Source organism: Onychostoma macrolepis, chromosome 05, assembly GCF_012432095.1.
Source record: "Onychostoma macrolepis isolate SWU-2019 chromosome 05, ASM1243209v1, whole genome shotgun sequence".
In the NCBI taxonomy this organism is placed as follows: Eukaryota; Metazoa; Chordata; class Actinopteri; order Cypriniformes; family Cyprinidae; genus Onychostoma; species Onychostoma macrolepis.
In genome coordinates this window covers 10,008,644-10,021,782 of record NC_081159.1, presented here as the reverse complement: position 1 = coordinate 10,021,782, position 13,139 = coordinate 10,008,644, and positions in this window count along the sequence as shown.

Below are 13,139 nucleotides of genomic sequence, written 5' to 3'. Positions count from 1 at the left end.
AATGAGATTCCTGCAATCATTTTTCTGAGAATATTTCTAGTCCCCCCACCCCCCACCCTGTTTGAGGAAAAATAACCACCAAATGTACTGAACAATTCCACAAACTATTTTAGTCATTATACATACCCCTGCATAGTTTTTCAATTATAAAATAATAGGCATAATTTTAGACATCATATAAGTGATTTATTTGAGCACTAATAAATATAATAAGAATAATTTGAGTAATAGAAAAGAAAAAGACAAAAAAAGAATTTGCTTTGTATGTAGTACATACTCAAGTACATACCCTGACTGCCAGACATACACTGATATTGCCAGACATTCACACTGATTGCAGTCAGTAATCACACGCTGATGTGCGTCCATACAGATGATAATCATACAGATGGGCCATAGAATCAATAATAGCCGATCATTGACAGCATTCACATTGATAGCTGTCATACAGTCGGTAATCACACGCTGATGTGCATTCATACAGATGGTAATCATGCAGATACAGCCACATTTCCCACAACACACACACACACATATATGAAAAATGTTGAAGGAAAAAAAAAAAAAAGAATTATTTGTGCAAAAAGGCGACCGCTAAGTTACGCCCCCATCAGATGACCCGTGCGTAACGCATCGTCACGAGAGAGTGCCAGAATTAAAATAAGCAATATTCTGCGTATCTGTGACTTTCTTTTTCAGTGGACGGTCTCATTCGGTTTGTGACACTGTATGCTAAAAAACCATGTTGTTGTTTTTTTACCACCAAGACGCTGTTTTTGAGCGTAATTTATTCCATAACGGACACAAACAATAACACTCCCGAAGAAATGAAATGTAAACAAAGGAATAACCATCCATATTCGTTGGACTAAAAGTGCTCTATGGGATGTTATTCTGTGGACCCTTGCCTTTCTAACTAAACCGGGATTTCAGCAGTAGATGCATTTGTGATTCGTTACTAAGACGAATGTGGTATGTACTGCATTGTTATTATGCATGTTTTGATGTGTACTGCTTACACAAATTTAGCAAATACATTCCTTATAAGCTTTCCATTGAAAAACAGCGATCTATCATCGATGCCCGAGGCTTAGACCTTCAGAATGATATATAGTTTGTCAAGATTAACTTTGTCCCGTTTCATTTAATCTATTCGTAAACAATGACACGTGCAAACAAAGAGCGTTCAGTGCACTGGCGTCCTGGTGCTAGTTAACAGGTTAAGTTGGAAAAATGCGAGTTCCACCAAACCACTCTTCGGTTCCTAGGCTACATCATTACACCCGAGGGAGTGCAGATGGACCAGAGGAAGGTGGATGTGGTACGGAACTGGCCTCAAACAACCATGGTAAAGGAGCTGCAGAGGTTTCTAGGATTTGCAAATTTCTATTGCCGTTTTATAGCTCATTTAAGTCAACTGTCTGCTCCACTTACCTCTCTCCTCCAGAGTAAACCTAAGTCCCTGTCCTGGACGCCTGAAGCCACAGATGCTTTACAGCAGCTGAAATCGTCCTTCTGAACCGCTCTGACCCTCTCTCACCCGGATCCAAACCTCTGTTTCATTGTCGAGGTAGACGCCTCTACCCTGGAAGTTGGTGCAGTGTTGTCACAATGGAAGGGTGAACCCCCAGTACTCCATCCATGTGCATACTTCTCCAAAAATATGTCCCCGGCAGAGCAAAATTACAATATCGTGAACCGCGAGTTACTGGCTATCAAGCTCGCTCTGGAGGAGTGACGGCACTGGTTGGAAGGAGCTCAGCACCCTTACGAGGTGATAACTGATCATAAGAACCTCCAATACCTCCGTGATGCTAAACGCCTCAATCCACGACAAGCATGGTGGGCCTTGTTTTTCACTCATTTCAGAGTCATCTTAACCTACCGTCCAGGTCACAAGAACCTCAAAGCGGATGCTCTTTCCCACCTTCACCGACCTGATACGCCTCCTGAAAGCCCGGATACCATACTCTCTCCTACCGTGTTTGTGTGCCCTATCGAATAGGCCCTAGATGACCAGATTCATGCCACCACTCTGGAGGAACCCGCTCTGCCAGGAGAACCAGAAGGGAGGAGTTATGTACCAACCGCTCTGTGCCTCACCCTTCTGGGTGACAATTCACACATCTCTGGGATCGGGTCACCCAGGCAGCCAATGAACCCTCTCGCTCATCCGGAACGATACTGGTGGCCCAGTATGGCTCGGGATGTCGCTCGCTATGTCAGGGGTTCTTCGGTCTGTGCCATCACGTCCACTCCGCGCCGTTTGCCTGAAGGCAAGTTGGTTCCGCTACCTATTCCACGCTGACCCTGATCCCATATCGGGATAGACTTCGTTATGGATCTTCCATCCTCCAGTGGGTACACCAACATCTTAGTTGTTGTTGACAGATTCTCTAAAATCTGCAAGCTCATTCCCCTATGAGGGTTACCCACTGCCTTAGAAACGGCTGAAGCTCTCTTCCATCACGTCTTTCGAAAGTTTGGTATCCCTGAAGACATTGTTACTGATAGAGGGCCACAGTTCATATCCAGGGTCTGGGGTAATTTCTTCTGTCTGCTGGGTGTATCCGTCAGTCTGTCTTCAGGTTATCACCCCCAGACTAACGGCCAGACCGAACATAAGATCCAGGTTGGGGCGGTATCTCTGAGCCTACTTACACAAACACCAGGACAGCTGGAGCCAGTATCTTCCCCGAGTATGCCCAAAATTCCCTGCGACAGGAAACGAGAGGGTTAACACTGTTTCAGTGCATGCTCAGGTACTAACCTCCACTCTTCCCGTGGACTGTAGAGCCTTCAGAAGTCCCAGCGGTTAACTACTGGTTCTGTGAGAGCAAGAGGGTATAGGACTCAGCACACATCCATCTCCAGCGGGAAGTGCGGAGACATAAGAACTATGCCAATGCCCGTCGACCTGGCTCTCCACTCGGGACATTCGTCTCCGGCTGCCCTGCAGGAAGCTGAGTCCCCGGTGGATTGGTCCTTTCCCCATCACGAGGCAAATCAATGAAGTGACCCATGAACACAACTCCCAGATCATTACCGCATCTCGCCTACCTTCCATGTGTCCCTGTTCAAACCATTCATTAATCCACTTCTCCTTCCACAGAACCCGAGATACCTCCTCCCGAAGTCGACACCAACGAGACCATCTAACCGAGTCAAAGAGATCCTAGACTCCTGATGGCGGGGCTGCCGACTCCAGTACCTCGTGGATTGGGAAGGTTATGGTCCCGAGGAGAGATCGTTAACAATTATGTTCTAGGTAATAGTAAAATTAGTTAGTATGCAAATATTTATTACCAAATAATTCCAAGTACATTTTTAATAGCCTCAGAGATTTTTTTTTGTTTGTTTTTTTAACCTGGGTAATTTATGTTGTAAAATGAGTTATGGTGTAAAATAATTTTATTAATTTTTTTATCAATTTCTCAAAATATTAAAACGTCCCAGGTTACGTATGTAACCATGGTTCGCCGAGGGAACGAGACGCTGCGTCGAAAACGCTAGGGGAACGCCTTTCAGCGATAACAAGCTCTGAATCATGTGTGTAATCAGTCCAAATGATGGCGAGACGTCAGGTGTGGGTGACGTCATGACCAGGAAGCTTAAAAGCACGTGATGTGCAGCCGGCTTCAGCTTCTAGGAATGAAGCATAGCTCTAGTAGGGATGCCGGAAGTATGGCCCTGCGACGCAGCGTCTCGTTCCCTCGGGGAACCATGGTTACATACGGGAACTCGAGCTGCATCGAAAACGCTAGGGGAACGAGATGTCCACGCCGCCAGACTTGCAAATCCCTGCCTAGTGTGGAAGAGCACAGCTATGGCAGGAGAACAGAGGAGCCTGGAGTGGCTCGGAAATCTAGGTCATAGAATCTGATGAAGGTGAGGGGCGTAGACCATCCCGCAGCGTTGCAGATGTCCTGCATAGGCACACCTGCCAAAAAGGCCTTAGAGGCTGCCACACTTCTCGTTGAGTGAGCCTTGACCCCCAATGGTGAGGGGAGATCAGAGGACTCATAGGCAACGGTAATGGCATCAACTATCCACCGGCTGAGGGTCTGCTTGGAAGCAGGATGACCTCTCTTAGGGGGACCAAAACAAATAAGCAGTTGGTCCGCCTTTCTCCGCAGGGCAGCTCTGTGGACATATGTGTCCAGTGCTTGTACTGGACACATACAGTTAAGCCTCTGCTGGTCGGGCTCCCTGAAGGGAGGAGGACAAAAAGCCTGAAGTACGACAGGCCGTGGTGTAGAAGAGGGGACCTTAGGGACATACCCCGCACGAGGGTACAGAAAAACTTTGGCCAGACAGGGCACAAAGTCGAGATAGGAAGGGGCCACAGAAAGGGCCTGCAGATCTCCAACTCTCTTTAGAGAAGATATCGGTAAGAGAAATACAGTCTTTAACGTAAGAAGACGGTCTGATATCTCCTCAATAGGCTCAAAGGGAGGCCTACAGAGAGCATCTAACACCACAGCGAGGTCCCAGGGAGGAACACGAGATCATACCTGAGGCCTCAGCCTCATCACACCACGGAGGAAACGTGTAACCAGGGGGTCCTTGCCCACTGACTGCCCACCAAGAGGGGCGTGGTAGGCCGCTATAGCCGCCACGTAAACCTTCAGGGTGGAGTGGGTTAACCCGGCGGAGAAACGAGCCTGCAAGAATTCCAGCACTGTACCAATCAGGCAGTTAACTGGGTCAAGCACCATGAAGTGAAGAGTCTCCACTTCAGGGCGTACAGTTTCCTTGTTGAGGGAGCTCTAGATTGGAGGATGGTCTCAACAACCTCGGTTGAGAGACCAGAGGCTATGAGTTGTGCCCCCTCAGGGGCCACACTCACAGCTTCCACAACTCCGGGCGGGGGTGAAGGATCATGCCCTCCGCCTGTGAGAGGAGATCTCTCCTGACAGGAATCTCCCATGGAGAGCCGTCGAGGAGAGAAACCAGGTCCGAGAACCACACTCGGCCCGGCCAGAACGGGGCTACTAACAATAGACGGACCCCGTCCCGGCGCACTCTCTCTAGAACTCCTGGGAGCAGAGCGATCGGGGGAAAAGCGTACAGACGAAGCCTCGGCCAAGTCTGTACCATAGTCAGAGAGAACCAGAGGGGACAGTGCGATGTCTGACGAGTCGCAAACAAATCCACCTGAGCCTGGCCAAAAACTCTCCATATCTGCTTCACTACCTCGGGGTGAAGCATCCATTCCCCGGGCCTTGGCCCCTGCCTCGACAGGATGTCTGCTCCCATATTGAGATGCCCAGGAATATAAACTGCTCTCAGTGAGAGAAGCTTGTTCTGGGACCACACAAGGATCCGGTGCGCCAGCTTGTATAGGGGGCGCGAACGCAGACCTCCCTGGTGGTTTATGTAAAAGACCACCGCTGTGTTATCGGTGCGCACCAACAGGATCTCTTAGGTCTGGAAGAAAGTGTTTGAATGCTCGAAACACGGCCAGCATCTCCAGGCAGTTGATGTGCCACATGAGATGGTGACCACTCCACAGACCGCGGGCAGGGTGGCCACTCATGACCGCTCCCCAACCGGTGAGGGACGCGTCTGTCGCTAGCGTTACGCGGTCTTGAACCAACACTGTAGGGGTCTCATGTACAGCAGGCCAAAAGGTATCACGTTGGATGCTGCTGCCATCAGACCCAGCAGCTTCTGAAACTGCTTGACAGTGAGTGACAGGCCTTCTCTGACTCTCGTGACTGCAGTGAGGATCGAATCGATCCGAGCAGGAGACAAACGTGCCTGCATCGTGGTCGAATCCCACACCACGCCCAGATAAATGGTCCTCTGTGATGGAGAAAGCACACTTTTCTTGGCGTTTAGTCTTACCCCCAACTCTTTCATGTGAGCGAGAACGACATCTCGATGCTGCTCGGGGCCCACTAACGTGAGAAAAACCCCTTTGAAAGGCGGCGGTGGAGCGCCGAACTGAATGCGATAACCTTTCTCTACAGTCTGCAGGACCCAACGAGATACATTTGGCAGTAGTTTCCACGCTGCTAAATAATCTACTAGCTCGGTGCACTGAAGTGGAGGGCCGGCAGGAGACGGCCGAACTAGATGCTCAAGAGACCCCCGAAGGGGTGGCGAGGCTCTCAGCTCCGCTACGTTTCCGGGCGGGAAATACTGAGAGAGACACTTGCTGGAGACCGCTGCGCCCTGGAACACTGGCAGGGTTGGCAGAACGATCTCCGGAGGGCGCTGAGGAGAGACGGACACCGTGTAATGCGGTGCACCCCGCTCGTCCCCAGTAGGGGCCGCCCTCAGCAGTCCCGGACTTATGGATGTCAGGACCGCTTCGTCGGGGGCTTCCCAGACTGAAGCACGACCCTCAGATCGGGCCTCGCCTTAGAAGACCCCGACTTAGAGTGCCGCCGACCTCGGTCCCGCTGCGGGGGACGGGTGGTCTCTTTGGTGGCGCGGAGAGCTAAATCAGTGGTTCTCCTTAGTTCTACGATATCCTCAGATTTTATTTGCTCGCCTTCGTCTAGCTCTTGTAGCAGGTCGGCTTGATACGCCTGCAACACTGACATAGTGTGCAGACACACGCCAGCCTGACCCGCTGCCGTGTACCCCTTGCCCACCAGCGTTGATGTTGTGCGCAGCGGCTTGGAGGGCAAGGCCGGTGCCTTCAGAGACGATGCCGCGCCGGGAGACAGATAGCTCGCGAGCGTCTGCTCAACCCGGGGCATCGCTCTGTAACCGCAATCACTCAGCCCCGCCACATTACCATAATAATCAGAGGCGGGGACGAATAAGAGACGAATCCCTCGAGAGCCGACTCTGCGTGCTTCACTCCCAAGCAGACCACGCACAGACTGTGTGTTTCCCCGCTCGTAATATAGCGCGGGCAGGGAGGAACACACAGTCTATAATGCGATCTGCTTTCGCCCTTATTCTTGGCTTTTGACATGCTTGTGTACTGACGGACAACAATAAATATGACTCACAGAACATAGATTGTGACTGACACACACAGAGAGCTTTGCTGAATGACAGAAAGCTGAAGCCGGCTGCACATCACGTGCTTTTAAGCTTCCTGGTCATGACGTCACCCGCACCTGACGTCTCGCCATCATTTGGACTGATTACACATATGATTCAGAGCTTGTTATCGCTGAAAGGCATTCCCCTAGCGTTTTCGACGTAGCTCGAGTTCCTGAAGGGGAACTTTGTTTATGTAAAGGTAAAAAAGTGGTCTCGGAGTGACTGTGGACATGTGGACATGACTGTCTACACATGCTATAACACCTCAGCAGCAGTCTGCAGATATGCCACAGATTCATGTCCACAGGTATTCCTTTGTATTTTTTTAAGCCTTTTGGAGAGGTAGCATCTCAGGAGAGCTCTTGTCAGACGTAACATAGCGACAGAGAGCGATGGATAGTGAGAGACAAGTTGAGGAAAGACCACACGCTCTTGATTGTCCCTTTCTCCTTGCAGTCTGCTAGTCAAGGATCAGATGACTGATAAAGACACATATCCCACAGCAGAAGGTGGAGACAATCACTGCTGACTAGCAGACCCTGTCAATTAGCCTCATGCCAGGATGATAAGAGCCCGTAATGAGCCTTTCATATCAGCAGCGAGACTGGACCCGTCCCCTGTGTGACAGAGACTTACACTCCAGTGCCTCCATTTGATAACAAAGCTTTCCTCTGTCAAATGATACATTGCAGAGTTCAATCCATGCTCTTATCTTTTGACCGAGACGTCACCGTCCTTTTCACTCGCTCTGATCTGATTGTGAAAGATTGAGGTAATACAACCAGCTTTCTCTGTCTCTTGCCCTGTTAACAAGACAATACGGCTGTCACATTTGAGATAATGTGTTGACTGTTGGGAAACTTATGTAAGCATCTCTCTAGGTTTCTTGGTGTTGAAAAAAGTTAAACGCCTCATTAAGTGCTTCTTTCAGATACATTTAATATTAAATTCAGTGTAATATATGTTAAAAGGATTCAACACAATATGTGGATATTTGCTCTTAAGAAAACATGATTCCTTGAATATTGTGCAAAATGTCCCTGGTTCCACTGGCAAAACATTCAGTAATATTTTCTAATTAAACTCTTTTAAGTATTATAATTTTTCTCCTGTACCACAGAGACAGATACTTAGCCTCCGAGAGAGAGAGAGAGAGAGAGAAAAACACCTTCCACCCACTCCAAGTGTTCCCACTTTGTGGCAGTTATTAGGAGCTAATAGAATTGCAATGTTGCAATATGCTGATCCAATTACAGGATCTACATTAGCAATTAACTTCCAGCTAAAAATAACAATAATGCCAATTACATGCATAAATAATCATATAATCAGCATATTCTGTCACCAGACAATTATTGTGATTACCCCTCAGTTTATGGAATGCTTTGCCAGAGGGATGTGTACACAAAGCCATTCTCATTTCCCCTCGCTTTCTTATAAATTACCAATTTCATTTTGTGCAAGGAGCTCGCAAATGAAAAATCAACACACTTAAACATCCTCTAAAATGAACATTCGTGGCTATAAGTACTGCTAATGGAATAGGACATTTACTGTACGACTTACACTTTCAGTAAAGCTTAACCATAAGACACGGCGACAGACTTAATCGTCTCTTTCTTTGTCTTTTGAAAGTTGGACAGGGCCAACTTCTTTTACTTTTTTGATCCAGGCTAAGATCATTTGGATGAATAAAAATGTGTCTTATTGCAGTTGTGGAAATGGACTTTTAATGCTCTTCAGTTTTATGTTGCTGTCTGGGTCTAGAGTGCTGGTTTTTGTTCAATGTCCGGTTCCCTGGGGTTGAGAGAAGGTCTCTGACTTCTTCTGCTGGCAGAGAAACAGAGCACAGCTTGCAGGGAAAGCCCGGAACTGGTGGTCCGAGACGGTATCTCTCAGTGAACGACTATTCCGTATGTTAGGCTGACATGCAGAATGAAGACAGGATCGCTGTCGGCTGCGGGGCAGACTGACTAACAGTTATTTGGCAGAAGTACTTTGTTTGCCACTTGGTCTGAAATGATACACCTACCTATATAGAACGGATATTCTGAAAAGCTAAAAAAATATATGTATACCTGCACTATGAGGTGGTAATCTCTTCATCATCTTCAAGTGTGTTTATCCATTTGTTTCCAAGGAAGCAAATGTGGTAACCAGTTTCCTTTGTTATGTAGATGAAATCCCTGGATTTGGTCATTTAAAATTATTACACCCTAAGCACTCTGTAATGCTCCACAATGATCCAAATAGCACAATATTTTCAATGAGTAGTATGTGAAACCAAGGTTACCAAGCCTGTGGCTTAAGCACAACTGCACTTTTCCAACACGTTCTTCATCATTCATCAGTCAAGCTTCCAGTATTTCTCTACTGCAGAGGACGCTACACCGTGTGTATGTTACAACAACAATTAAACAGGGTTATTAAAACCAAAACTATTCAAAAACACTTTATTTTAAATGAAGCTAAAATGTAAATATGAAATAAAAGAGGTTAAACTAGAACTGAAAAAACCCCCACTAAATAGTAATATTGAAAAAAAAAAAAACTAAAAGTGGCAAAATAACAAACTAAAAAATAATAATAAAATGAGAATTAAAAAAATTAAACTGAAAATAAAAAACGTATAAAATATGAATAAAAACTGTAATAGTACATAAAAAAATGCTAAAATAACACTGCATACAAAGTAACACTTGCATTGTTTATTTGAAAGTGAAGCCTATTCTGAAAGTTTATATAAATTTTGATTTAGAATAATGAAAATAAAATAAAGCAAAGTAAAATTAAATAAAATTAGAATAACAATTATTAAGGTGCTATAGAATAAAAATAAATAAATACATGAAAACTTCCTAGCAAACCAAAGTAAGTTAAGGAACCGTCTCAAAACAAATAAGCTAACAAAAAAGCTACAGTTCATAATTTGTGCCTTTTGTCTTTGAAGAAGGCCAAATGTGGCTGCAATTGGACAGAATGGCACTCAGTTTTAGTAGGAGGTCTATAACTGAGCATTTGTGTGAAACGGGTGAGAAGGGTGTGTGTGTGTGTGGCACAGAGTTAGGCGAGAGCGGCCTGAGCTGGTTCCACTGTGCATCAACAGAAATTGCAGCCAGCTTCTGGGAACACTTTCTATATAGCAGCTAAAGCTCGGGGGCTTGTGTGTACTGCCTCTGTAAATAGTGTTAAAGCGAAAGGAGAGGCTAGCGGCCATTTTTGGCCTGGGCATCTCTCAGCTTCTCACTGACATATGCTGTCTGCTTAGGACATACTATTAGTCACAAGGGAGAAAGTTATAAATACGGCCCAGAACAAACAGTTGAGGTCTAAAAGTTCTGAAGACTGCAGCACAGGGTCAGGTTGCAAAATGGGATAATAACAGGTATAGGTAGACCTCTTTATTTATCCATAATAATATTAGACTGGCTAAAATCTAATGAGCTCCTGCTGTCCATCTAAGTGAGTGACAACCATGACAGCTGTAATATATCTTTCTATTGGTACAGTAACTGCCATGTGTATTTGATTTATGTCTATTGTTTTATAAAAGGAACATGACGAAGCCAACTGCAGCTCTTTGCAAACTGCATCTGTAAAGTGGCCCAGTGTTCAAACAATGACAAAAAATGTCTTCAATGTCTGCAGGACATTTCTTGTGACCACCAAGATGAAGATCAATTTAATCACTTTATATGCAGCCAATTACAATGCACCCGTCCTGCTCAGCTGCCACAAATGCTTTTTATAAAAACGAAACCTTCAGAAGTGCCCACAAGAATTGAAGGAATTTACCATCCACACAAAACCCGTAGATTTGTTGCAGTTCATATAATTTTGGTTTTGGCTCTGGAATAATTTGCAAGCGTGCACTTCAAATAAGATGCTTTCGTGCAAAGTGCAGCATGTTGTGTGTTGTGGACGGCAGTCTGGAGTAATTGAGGTCATTTGATACGCACCATTTGGGGGTCCAGCCCTCACACATAATGTGCTGTTTTAACATGGGTCGAATGAACCCTTGCCGTACCTCCTTCAGTGTGCTTAAATATACTGCATACTTGAATCAGTGGCAGTATATTGTCTCAAGTCAGCCTGATCTTTTTAGTCTACGTTTGTAAGATTTACAAATACATTTCTGCACCGTATGTTTGAAATACGGACAGCATCTAAAATGTGTGTATATGTGTATATATATATGTGTGTATATATATATATATATATATATATATATATATAAACCTATATACATTTATATTATAAAAATTAATGTTACATTTTACTGCTAAATACATTTTCAATAGCTTTTTATTAATAGATTTTTGTGCCTATAACTCAACTCTTAAAAGTATATTTCAACACAAGTAAAGTTCAACTGAGTGTTTGTGACACAAAAAATTTGCCTTGTCCTTTTACAAATAAACAAAAATAAATAAAAGGTACAATGAGGCACTTATAATGTAAGTTCAAAAATAAGGGACAATTCAAAGTTATTTTATGTAGTAATCAACAATGTGCCACAAATAGTGTTACAGTTTTTCTCAGTCGCTTTGGTGCATTTCTCGAATCATCATTAATATTTGCAAAGAAGTATATGCATTTCTCAAAACAATTCATACAAACAGCACCGCATAATGGATTTCCTGCAAAAGCCTGTAACTTACTCAAAATCTTTAGTTCATCTCTCAAAAGTATTTATGTCAACATATCAGTGCCATCAGAATGAAAAGTCCTTGTGTCATTGTTCACAAACAAGATAGTCAAAATGCTTAGTCATGTTGTCAATATAACAGTGCGCTCTGTTAGTATTGCCTGATGTAAAAACAGTTTGGATGACAGTTTCTGTACTGAAATGTAGAAGGCTGCGCTTCTTATGTATGCCATATATCCTTTCAAATGTACAAATTTACACATTACTGTATGTGGGATACTGATTGAAAGAGACTGTTTCAAAATGTTTGAATAATTGAGGATATGGTTGATCTCCCAATATTTAGCTGCACCCTTCAGCCATTGTAAGGCCATAATTGACAACATGGTCCACAATAGTGGCCCTTATTTCATCTGATATGCGCCTCTGCTCTTGGCCTCTTCCTCTGTTTTGCCTTTGTACCCTTCTACGCATCCTTACTCCTCTTCTTCCTCTCGGCTGTTGACCCTGATCATTTTCTGGATGTCCATCCATCGTCAGAATTTGTAACTCTTGTGTTGTCCTCTGTCTATATATGCTTTCCAATTGAAGATTCATGAAATGCACATTTGAGCTATTTCAGAGAACTGGTTTATAATTGGTTGATCTATATTCTCTTCATTAGTGAAAGTCAAGATTCACTTTCACAATTCATGGCAAATTTACAAAAAGTCTAATAGAAATGTGTAGAAAATATGCTTGACAGTTTATGACAACTAGATCAACCATTTTACATTTAATTACTTATACGATGGACTAATGACTAGATGTTTTGAGAGGTAAGACTATAGCACAGAGAACTGTATTGAACATTTTGAGCAACATGATATTAGCAACTGAAAATGTAGGAAACCGCAGATAAATGTACATAATCAGTTGCATGAATACACCAAAGCAATCGCAATTTGTTCAAAAGAATGAGAAACTGCTTTTATGATGTGCACAAGTGACTAGATGATGTGGAGGTTGAACAAGTAGTTTTGAGAATTTCATTTCTGATTTGAGAAATGCACCAAAGCGACTGAGAAAAACTGTAATTTTGCTTAACTTGTAGTGAACCTGGATTATTAATTTAATACAGTTGACCAGTAGAGCACAACACAACGAAATATCCACAACGAAAACAAGTCGCAACATAACAAAATTAGCACAACACAATGGAAACAAGCCGCAATGCAATGAAATTAGCACAACACAATGGAAACAAGCCGCAACACAACAAAATTAGTACAACACAACGAAAACAAGTCCTAACATAGCAGAAACAAGTCGCAACACAACAGAAACAAGTCACACCACAATGGAAACAAGCCATTACACAACAGAAACAAGTCGCAACACAATGGAAACAAGTTGCAACACAACGGAAACAAGCCGCAATGCAATGAAATTAGCACAACACAACAGAAAAAAAGTAGTAACACAACAGAAACAAGTCGCAATA